The following is an 11,580-nucleotide window of genomic DNA, read 5'->3' as shown; positions in this document are numbered from 1 at the left end:
TAACAATAATGGCTGGGAATGGTCACGCTGGACAAGACCTGAGGGTTAGAAGGAGGTAAAGGGATATTCTTGATATCCTGTCAGAGTCAATATTGCAAACCACAATGCCCTAAAGGAGAGTCACAGAGAGAGAGAGACAGAGACAGAGACAGAGAAAGCACTTGCAGTAGAGGCAGGCAGGGGGTGGGGGGGGATGATGGGAGGGAACCTGGGGACACTGGTGCTGGGGAATGTGCACTGGTGGAGGGATGGGTGTTGGAACACTGTAGGACTGAAACCTAATCATGAACAGCTTCATAATGTTCTATCTCACAGTGATTCAATAAAAAAGTTTTTTAAAAAAATTAATTAAAAAAATTAAAAAGTGGGTGGGGAACGCGTGCCTTGGGGGAGGGAGGGTGGCTCACGCCCAGCATCATGTCGCAAGGTCACCAGGCTCCAAGGACATCCTGTGCCCTGGAAGCTTCTGAAGAACACTTCTGACGGAAGCTGGAGAGGAGCACAGGGCCGACGCGCTCATCTTGCCCACAGCTGACCCTGGTGCCGCCCCGGGCATCATGCCCAGCTTCTGAGCATGCCTAGAGGAGACCCTTGAGCACAGAGAGCGAGTGTGGTACCAGAAATGAGGAGGAAGAAAACAAAGAATACATATTCCAGGATTCTCTCCAGCCTGCAGAACCCCTGATCCAGAAGGTCGGCGGCTGCCTGGCTTGGCTGCTGTTTTAACGGTCAGTCTTCCCACAGACCATGTTTGAAAGAGGAGGGTTCCCCGAGAGCGAGGCCACGGAGGTGATCAAAACAATTGTAAGAATCAGCTTAATCAATGGCTGAATAAATAGCAGTACTCCTACATTAAAAAAACACACACACAATTTTAAGACTGCTTCAAATGGGATGATGAGTCCTTCTCAAATATCTCCTCTCCTTTATAAAAAGAAGCGGCAACTGAAGCCTGGTTTATATTTATGGGATTATTTCGGGCCACTAACAGAAGGTTCTGAATTCCCACTGCGAGTACCGTTTCCTGCACAACTCTAAATAGCACTGTCCTGACAGGCTTCGACTGAGTCGGAACGCAGGAGCATGCCAAAGGAGCACAAACAGATGCAGGGGTGGGTCAAAGGCCCTGGAGGAGAGGCAGAAGCCCAGACAGGTTGATCAGCTTCCCTGAAGCCCACAGCAGAGGGCGGCAGAGTTGGAGCCAGGCGTTAGCCTCTGCACCCTGCCTGGTGTTTTTCCTTCGGAGCCACGGGGTATGCTCCGGAAATGTGGGTTCTGCACAGAGCACCGGACGCCAACATTTCCGAGAGAAACGCTTGCTGAACAGCCTCTTAGAGATGGTCCATCCCTGAGCAGCTCCTGGCGCGCGTAGGCACGTAGCAGGGCCGGTGACACGGACCAGGCTCTTGCCGACCTGCGCTGGGAACAGGGCACTGACGTCTCCTCCTCTGCCTTGCTGTGTGACTATACGGGAGTCACGAGCAGCTTCTGCAACCGAGCGAGAGCTCTGCACAGAGACTGGGCAGACAGATCCGACGGAGATGGAGGTGCGAGTCCTGCGTGGGGCGGGGCCAGCGCGGGGCGGGGCCTGGTTCCAGCCCCAGCACCGCACAGTCCATTGGGCATCTCCAAGTGAGGCCTCGAACGCCCCCCGAGCACTTCAGGGTGACGCCCAGCACTGCTGAGTCCAAGCAGCACTGTGTCCTCCGACCTAGCATGGAAACACTGGCCTGGGGGGTTGGAAATCCCCAAGACAAGTTCCTGGGCCACTTGCGCACTGCTTGGGGGACCCCCCTCCCCCGACCATCGCCTCCCCAAGGAAATCCTAACTTAGGAGGTTATATATACGGCAGCTGATCAGCTCTTACTCTGTCATTTGCTCTCAAACCTCGGGTCTCTCATCTGGAAAATGGGAAGTTCCGATTCTTATGTTGTTGATAGTAATTAGATGAGATACTGCCGAGTACCCTGGTATAGAGTCTGTCCACACTAGTTAAATGAAAGAAGCGATTTGGAGAAGAGGAAAGAAGTGACCTCCACTGCCTGGGATTTGGTTTTGTTTTGGTTTGGTTTTTTTGATTCAAATATAGAAGATAAAATACTATTTTATTTTTAGGTTTTATTATAAGGAGATCAAATGACATGCAGAAAAGTTGGACAAGAGCTGAGGTGTTAGAATTCTGTGAAGCAGCTTGTTTGTTTGTTTATTTATTTATTTATTTTAAAAATAAGTTTTACTGGCTCACCGTGAGATACAGTTACAAACTTGTCTGACTGCGTTTCAGTCACACAGTGCCCGAGCACCCATCCCTCTGTCAGTGCACATGTTCCACCACCACTGTTCCCAGTGTCCCTCCCGCCACCCCCACCCCATCCCACTCCCTGCCTCTGTGGCAGGTACAATCCTTCTCACTCCATCTAATTTGGGGCATTACAAGCTGCAGTATAGATACTAAGAGGCCACCATGTTTGGTCCTTGATCTACTTTCAGCACACATCTCCCATCCCGGGCCATCCCTCCAATCATTATTGACTCAGTTATTCCTGCTCCATCACAACTGCCTTTTCCCCCAGCATGTGGGGCTGGCTTCCAGACCACGGCGTGATCATCCTGGCCCTTATCTCTACTGCCTGCCTGTAGGTAGTCTCATATTATGCTACTTTATACTCCACAAATGAGTGTAGTCATTCTATGCCTGTCCCTCTCTTTCTGACTCATTTCACTTAGCATGATACTCTCCATGTCCTCCACTTACATGCAAATTTCATGATTTCGTCTCTTCTAACAGCTGCATAGTATTCCATAGTGTAGATGTACCAGAGTTTCTTTAACCAGGTATCTGTTCTCAGACACTCGGGTTGTTTCCAGATTGTGAACAATGCTGCAATAAATATACAAGTGCAGATGCCATTTCTACTGTGTTTGTCTGCATCTCTGAGGTATATTCCCAGGAGTGGTATTGCAGGGTCATATGGAAGCTCAGTTTCTAGTTTTTGAAGGACTGTCCATATTGTTTTCCAGAAAGGCTGACCAGGGCTGAAGAGAGAGCACAGCGGGTAGGGCATTTGCCTTGCACGCGGCCGACCCGGGTTCAAATCCCAGCATCCCATATGGTCCCCTGAGCATGGCCAGGGGTAATTCCTGAGTGCAGAGCCAGGAGTAACCCCTGTGCATTCCCACCAACAGTGAAGGAGAGTCCCTTTCTCCCTGAATCCAGGCCAACCCTGGTTGTTCTTGTTCTCATTGATGTGTGCCAGTCTCTGTGGTGTGAGATAATACCTCATTGTTGTTTTGATTTGCATCTTCCTGATGATTAGCCAGGTAGAGCATTTTTTTCATGTGCCTTTTGGCCATTTGAATTTCTTTTTTGAGGAAGTTTCTGTTCACTTCTTCTCCCCATTTTTTGATGGGGTTAGAAGTTTTTTCCTTGTAAAGTTCTACCAGTGTCTTATATATCCTGGATATTCAGTCCCTATCTGATGGATATTGGGTAAATATTTTTTCTCATTCTGTGGGCTCTTTCTGTATTTTAGTCACTGTTTCTTTTGAGGTGCAGAAGCTTCTTAGTTTAATGTAGTCCCATTTGTTTATATTTGTTTCCACTTGCTTGGTCAGAGGTGTTGATCCTTGAAGACACCTTTAGTTTCAGTATCATGGAGGGTTCTGCCTACATTTTCCTCCAGGTACCTTATGGACTCAGGTCTGATATTGAGGTCTTTAACCCATTTTGATCTGACATTTGTGCTGCCTGGAGTTTTGGATCTGTCCTTGCCTCTCTCTCCCACCTCCTGTCCTGCTATTCAGTTTGCAGAACTGTAGCCAGACCTTCCTTGAAAGGAGGGATGGATGGGGGCGTGTGTGTTTAAACTCATTATATTCATATGGGCCAGAAATGTGGGACAAGAAGCAGCACAGAAATATTCCACTGAATGGCATTTTACCAGTTATGAAGAAGTTTATCTGCAAATGCTCGAAACATCCAAACTAATAAGAACTTAAACCCAGGAAAGGTTGTTTGTGATCTCAGCGGCAGAGGGAAGCCCGTGTAGGGCTGGTACGGTGCACCATGGCATTGGGCAGCCAGGTCCTTCCTGTGCTGTGCCCTGCTGTTCATGACACCTATTTTCAATTTTTCAAGTTCAACTTGTGGCCCAAGATGGCTGCAGCAGCTCCAGCCATCAATCAAAACCCTGGCCAGCAGAAAGGAGAAAAGAAGGAGGCTCCATCTCTCTCTGTGGTGGTGAATTTTATGTGTCTTCTCACCAGGGTGAAAAAGATGCTAAACATTGTCTCTAGGTGTGTCTGCCAGTGTTTCCAGATAAACTGGCATTTGAATCAGTGGATCCGATGAAGTGAATGGCCCTTCCCAGAGTGGTTGGACGTGGTCGAATCTGTGGCAGTTTGACTGAAACTACAGGTGTTCACTGTGTGAACTGAACAACTCATTTATCATCTCTTTCCCCCAAGCTGGGATTTACATGAGCAGCATCCACAGTGCCCTTCTTGGGCTTCTGCACGCAGACTCTTGGGCACAACCAGTGACCCTTGGCATCAGCTTGCAGGTGGCATCTCCAGGGACTTCTCTGCCTCCCACTCATGCAGATGGCTATTCCTCCTAACAAATCCCCACATCCCAGTACGAGTTGCCTATTGCTCCAATTCCCTGGAGAACCCTGACAAATCAGTGCTTCCTCTGGGGCCATTTCCCAGGGATTTCGGTAATGCTCCTTGACCAGAATTATGTGCACACACCCAGACCCGAGGAAGCCTGGGGATGTGCCGAGATCTCTAGATAAAAGCAGTATTGCTAAGCAAGACCTGTGCTGCCACAGCCTGTTATTTCTGGGCTGCATGAATCCTAGGCCAGAGCAGCGATTTTCTTAGGTCAGATATTTTTATATATCGCATTGGAGGCAAACAAGGTGATTCTCTCTCTGTCTTTCTCTCTCTGTGTCTCTCTCTGTCTGTGTGTGTGTCTCTCTCTCATTTTTTGAGCCACACCCAGTGGTGCTCAAAACTTACTCCTGGCTATGTGCTCAGGGTTCACTCCCGGGAGACCAATATGGGGTGCCAGGGATTGAACCCAGGTTGGGTACATGCAAGGCAAGTGCTTTGTTGCTGTACTGTCTCTCTGGATCCTGATGCTTATTACTTAAAATATTTTGTTGTTGTTGGTTTTGTTATTCCTGGGCCTCACCCGGCCATGTGCAGGGCTTACTCTTGGCTCTTCGCTCAGGGGTCACTCCTGGTGGGGCCCAGGAAGTCATATGGGGATCAAACCCAGGACAGCCGCATCTAAGGCAAGCCCCCTACCTGCTGTACTATCACTCCAACCCCAGCAAAATCTTATTTTAAAACGTAACATATGTAACTGACCTCTGGACATTTGTTCCCCTGAGGAGTCTAGACCAAATCCGGCAAATGGTGGGTACCCTGTGCGTTACTGACAAATCGAGATGCTAAATAGCACTGAACTGGGAGCCTGGGAACATAAGCCCCTCAAGAGAAAGCTCCCGGCCATGAGGGAGCAAAGAGGCTTTCTATCAAGTATTTACTTCTCAGGTACTCATTCCCTGCTCTCTCTCTCTCTCTCTCTCTCTGACCCAGCAGACACTGGGGCTCAGAGAGCAACACGGTTGTGTGAGATCTCGGAGGCCGCTCACCCACTCACCACTGTCACTCTCCCCGGCTGCCTCTCAGACACGGCGAGAGGGTCTAGCCTGGGCGTTTGCCAATATTCTGTCACACACCCAGAGACATTGTGTGTTTATGTCCAGATCATGACAGTGAGAGGATCACACGAATGGTTTTGTTTCCCAGTGCACAGAAAAGTTATGTTTACACTCTACGACTATACTGCAGGCCGTTAAACGTGCACTAGCATTATATAGAGAGCAAAGCCCATAGACCTAACTTAATTTTAAAATAATTTATGGCTTAAAGAAGATAACCATCATCTGGGCATTTGGCAAGTCACACACCTTTTGCTGGTATAAAAAGAACTATGGACTGGAGCGATAGCACAGCGGGTAGGGCATTTGCCTTGCACACGGCAGACCCGGGTTCGATTCCTCCATCCCTCTCGAAGAGCCCGGCAAGCTACTGAGAGTATCCTGGCTGCACAGCAGAGCCTGGCCAGATACCCGTGGCGTATTTGATATGCCCAAAACAGTAACAAGTCTCACTATGGAGATGTTACTGTTGCTTGCTCGAGCAAATCAATGAACAACGGGACGACAGTGCTACAGACAGTGCTATATATCTTCAAAGCAGAATAGAATGTTATTTCTCGTGTTCCACCCTCCCCCCCAATTCAGTGAGGTTGAAGCATAAATTCCTGGGCTTGGGAGTCTTCTGTGGGTTACTGAATCCAGCTGTTTCCATGGCCAGCAACAGGGACCCCGGGAAGGGGAGGAAGGGGACTTATGGCAGGAAGGGCCAGGGATAAGGGAGGCATGGGCGTCATGGAGGGGGTGCAGGAAGTCTCGCGAGGGTAGCGCCTCCTCCCATGGTTGCCCCCATGATGCAGCACAGTTGTGTGGTGGTATAAGCGGGAGCCATGTCCGAGATGCTGCTACAGTTCCCAGGGGATAGGGTGACCTCAGCTTGTGTAGGTGACTTTGGTTTCACCAGGGCTTTGACCTGGGAGCCCCAGTGAGGGTGACCCAGAGCTGGAGAACCCTGGAATCAGACACCCCGTGGACTCATTTGTCCTAAACTGTGGGGGGCCCACAGCTAAGAGACGGGGGTAATGGATGGGGAGTCTTCCCGTGCAACCTTTCTTAGCACAGGACTGTGGGTGACCCCACAGCTGGGAAGTCGGGGCACCAGGAGTCTTAAAACCAGTGGTTTCCACTCTTCACACTAGCACACTAGCACCAGTCCTTGGGCTGAGGGCTGATATGCGCTGCCTGATTTACTTAGTTATTCTAGCCTGGGCTTTTTCCAGTATAGGGGCCGGAGCCATAGCACAGCAGGTAGGGCATTTGCCTTGCACATGGCCGGCCCAGGTTCGATTCCTCCATTCCTCTTGGGATCCCAGCAAGCTACCGAGAGTGTCCCGCCCACACAGCAGAGCCTGGCAAGCTACCCGTGGCATATTCAATATGCCAAAAACAGTAACAAGAAGTCTCACTATGGAGACGTTACTGGTGCCCGCTCGAGCAAATCAATGAACAGTGGGACGGCAGTGCTACAGTGCTACAGTTATTCATTTATATTTTTCCTGCATCCACATGAGGAGCTCTAGTACAGGGGGCTCGGGGAGCCCAGAGCAGGACGTGTCACTGGACCCAGGGCTGCATTGGAATCAGGAGTCACATCGCTTTAAGGATTTCTTTCCAATTCTTGCGTCAGCTTCTCTGTGCACCTGCCCGCCTCCCAACGCCTTCAGACCAGACCTCTCTACTTCACCTTCACGTGGGAGAAGGTAGTGTCAGCAGCTCCCGGCTGAGCTCACTGCTTGCGGCCCGCGGGCCCCCGCACACTCGTTGCTTCCCCTCCATATTACTTAGGCGCTGTGATCGACATCACTGTTAATGATAGTGTTTCAGGCATACAGTGTTCCACCCCACCCAGGGTCAGCGCCTCTCCACCAGTGTCTCAACTCCCCTCCCGCCCCTCCCCTACCCCCTTGGCAAACGCAGATTTGTAGGCTGGGCTTCAGGGCTGTCATCATTGGCCACTTGCTACTCCCTCACTGTCTTTATGCTGGACTCAGGGGAGAGACCGCTCTACCATTGTCCCTCAGCCTCTGACTAATTTCACCCAGCGTGATCCCCTGCAGTCTCCGCAGGCAGCAGACTGCAGGATGAAACGCCGTGGCCGTAAACCCCAGCTGGAAGCAGGAATCCCAGAACTCTTGACCTGGGGGAGGGAGGAATCCTAAGTAACATGGGTCTGATGGAGAAGGCTGAAGACACACTGTTGTTGTGAAACCAAAAGCAATCAATTCTCCCAGCAACAAGGGGTTGTGTCCAAGATATATAAAGAATGGCTATGGGGGCCTCATTTTATGCTCCCTTCCGGGAGAAGCAGTCGTGAGTTCTGGAGGGTGGCCGATGAGATTATCTGGCGCCAGCAGGAGGTGGCTTATGGGTGTGACCCCTGGGTCGCCAAAGACTGGGGGAAGCAGGCAGAGGATCTCTGCTCCCGGGTCCTGTTGAGCCCAGAGTCCAAGATCACAACGTTCCACATTGCTTCTCCTGGAAGGGAGCATAAAATGAGGCCCCCATAACCAGGCCACCGGACTCTGCACCAGGCTGTTTTCACTCAGGGCGCCCAGAGGAGGGCAGGCTGGGTTCCTGGGTCCCCGCCCCAAGGGACCCAGCCCCAGCAGCCGACCTCCACTACCCAACTGCTGCCACGCTCTAGGCTGATTTCCACACACTTGGGCCGAGCCTCACGCATGAGTGAACATGTTCCTGGAGAAGCAGCTGCGTGACACATCATCATAAAGGGAGATTTGTATATATGTCTCTCGGAGAGCCCGGCAAGCTACCAAGAGTATCCCACCACACAGAAGAGCCTGGCGAGCTCCCCATGGAGTATTCAATATGCCAAATACAATAACAATAACAGGTCTCATTCCCCTGACTCTTAAAGAGCCTCCAATCATTGGGAAAGACAAGTAAGGAGAGGCTGCTAAAATCTCAGGGCTGGGATGAATGAAGACGTTACTGGCACCCGCTTGAGTAAATTGAACAACAGGATGACAGTGATACAGTGATGTAAAGAATATATACAAGCCAATACCAAGAACAACCTAGTTTTAAAAGTGGGTTAAAGACACGAACAGACACCTCTTCAAAGAAGAAACAAATGGCAAGAAGGCACATGGAGAAATGGTCGTGATCATCTATTAGAAGGGAGACCAAAACGAATACCTGTGAGAGACTATATGATGACCTGGGACTGGAACGATAGTACAGTGGGCAAGGCACTTGCTTTGCATGCAGCTGACCCAGATTCAATCCCTGGCATCCCATATGAAAATATCATATAGAAAACCCTAGAATCCTCATCAAAAAAAAAAAGAAAGAAAAACTCAAAAACAGTGAATCAATATAGCAACATAGCAGGCCACAATATTAAAATGCACAGATAGAAACACCAAAAATCGCATTTATGTATGCAAATAACAAACTAGAAAAAAAAGAAAGACAACCCTTTCAAAAAAGTGTCCAAAAATAAATCAATTATCTACAAATTATCTTAAAAGAATTATCTAGTGAAAATTATAAATCACTGTTGAAAGAAATAGAAGACTCCAGGAAATGGAAAAATATTTCCTGTTTAAGGATTGGAAGAATTAATAATGTCAAAATGATCTTTCTCCCCAAAGCATTATATAGATCCAGGGCAATAAATCCCCATTAAAATTCTGATGATGTTCTTCATGTATTTGGAACAAACTTTACTAAAACTTTCATGGAATCATAAAACTCCACAAATAGCCAAAGGACTTCTAAGAAAAGAAAGAAAATGAGGGGCTGGAGTGATAGCACAGTGGGTAGGGCATTTACCTTGCACGCAGCCGACCTGGGTTGGATTCCCTGCATCCCATATGGTCCCCCGAGCACCACCAGGAGTAATTCCTGAGTGCATGAGCCAGGAGTAACGCCTGTGCATAGCCGGGTGTGACCCAAAAAAGAGAAAAAAAGAGAGAGAGAGAGAAAATGAGAAAGAAAATTAGAATTGTACTACAAAGCTATAATAATCAGAACTGCATGGGACTGGAATAAAAATAGACTTACAGGGGACTGGAGTGATAGCACAGCGGGGAGAGCATTTGCCTTGCATGCGGCCAACCCGGGTTCTATTTCCAGCATCCCATATGGTCCCCTGAGCACTACCAGGGGTAATTCCTGAGTGCAGAGCCAGGATTAACCCCTGTGCATCGCCGGGTGTGACCCAAAAAAACAAAAAAAAAAATAGACTTACAGACCAATGGAGCAGAATTTAAAGTCCTGATGTAAACCCTCAGATATATGGGCAGTTAATCTATAACAAAGGAGCCAAAACATGAAGTGGAACAAGGAAAGTCTTAAACAAATGATGTAGAGAAAACTACATAAATGATAAATACATATTAAAAAATTGAAATTGGAGCCATATCTCACACCATTCACAAAATTTAATTTAAAAAAATGATTAAAGACCTCAAGATTAGACCAGAATCCATTAAATACACGAAGAAAACCCGGGCATAACTCTCCAGGAAATGAGTATCAAAGCTGTCTTCAACAAGCTGACCACAGAAGTAAGAGAACAAAAACAAACAAATGGTAAATTACAGAAACCCAAAACTGAGAGGCCGCTAAGTGTGGTCACTCGACTTCATACCTCTTCATCCTCAGCAATGGAAAACAAATTATCTAATGCTTCCTTTTCAGCAGGTCTGACTTTAGGGGAGAGACTCTCCAAACAATAATAGTGAGTTTTGTTGAAATATTGTATGCAATCAAAGTGAAAGTAAAGTGAAATTTATTAGTTACACAGGCGGGGGGGGGGGGGGTGTTTAGGGGGGGGGCTAGGGGTGTGGGGGGTTTGGGGTGTGAGGAGGCGGGGTGGAGCTATACTGAGATTCTTGGTGGTGGAATATGAGCACTGGTGAAGGGATGGGTATTCGAGCATTGTATAACTGAGATTTAAACCTGAAAACTTTGTAACATTCCACATGGTGACTCAATAAAAAATTTAAAAAATAAAAAATAAAAAAACAAACAAACAAATGGGACTACATCAAATTTAAAAGATTTTACATGGCAAAAGAAACTCAGACTGGGGCTCGAGAGATAATACAGCAGGTATGGCATTTGCTCTGCATGCAGCTAACCTGGGTTTGATCCCCAGCACCCCATATGTTCCCCTGAGCACTGCCAGGAGTAGTTCCTTACCACAGAGCCAGAAGTAACTCTGAGCATTGCCGAGTGTGAAACAAAAACAACAGCAAAAAAAAAAAAAATTTTTTTTTCTAAAGAAAAGAAACGCAAGCTCAAAAGGAAAGACACCTATGAATGAGAAAAAATATTTGTATACAAAACAAAGGGCTAATATCCAAGGTTTATAATGAAGTCAAGAAGCTCAAAGATTAAAAATAATGCAATAACCTCATAAAAAATATGGGGAGAGGAAATGATTAGACACTTCCCCAAAGAAGACATACAGATAGCTGACAGGCTTACGAGAGTGTTCATTGTCCCTTATTACTGTAGCACTGTCATCCCATTGTTCATCGATTTGCTCGAGGGGGCACCAGTTATGTCTCCATTGTGAGACTTCTTGTTACTGTTTGTGGCATATCAAATATGCCAGGTAGCTTGCCAGGCTCTGCTGTGTGGCCGGGATACTCTCGGTAGCTTGCCATGCTCTCCAGGAGGGATGGAGGAACCGAACTGGGGTTGACCGTGTGCAAAGCAAACGCCCTACCCGCTGTGCTATCGCTCTAGTCCGTCCCTTATTAAAGAAATGCAAATCAAAACAACAGTGGGATATTATCTCATACTAGTGGAATAGTACATATGAAAAAGTCTGGGAAGAGCCAGTGACTGGCAGGGATGAGGTGAGAAAGGAGCCCT

Source organism: Sorex araneus, chromosome 5 (genome assembly GCF_027595985.1).
Source record: "Sorex araneus isolate mSorAra2 chromosome 5, mSorAra2.pri, whole genome shotgun sequence".
NCBI classification, from domain to species: Eukaryota; Metazoa; Chordata; class Mammalia; order Eulipotyphla; family Soricidae; genus Sorex; species Sorex araneus.
Note: the sequence above shows the minus strand (reverse complement) of the source record.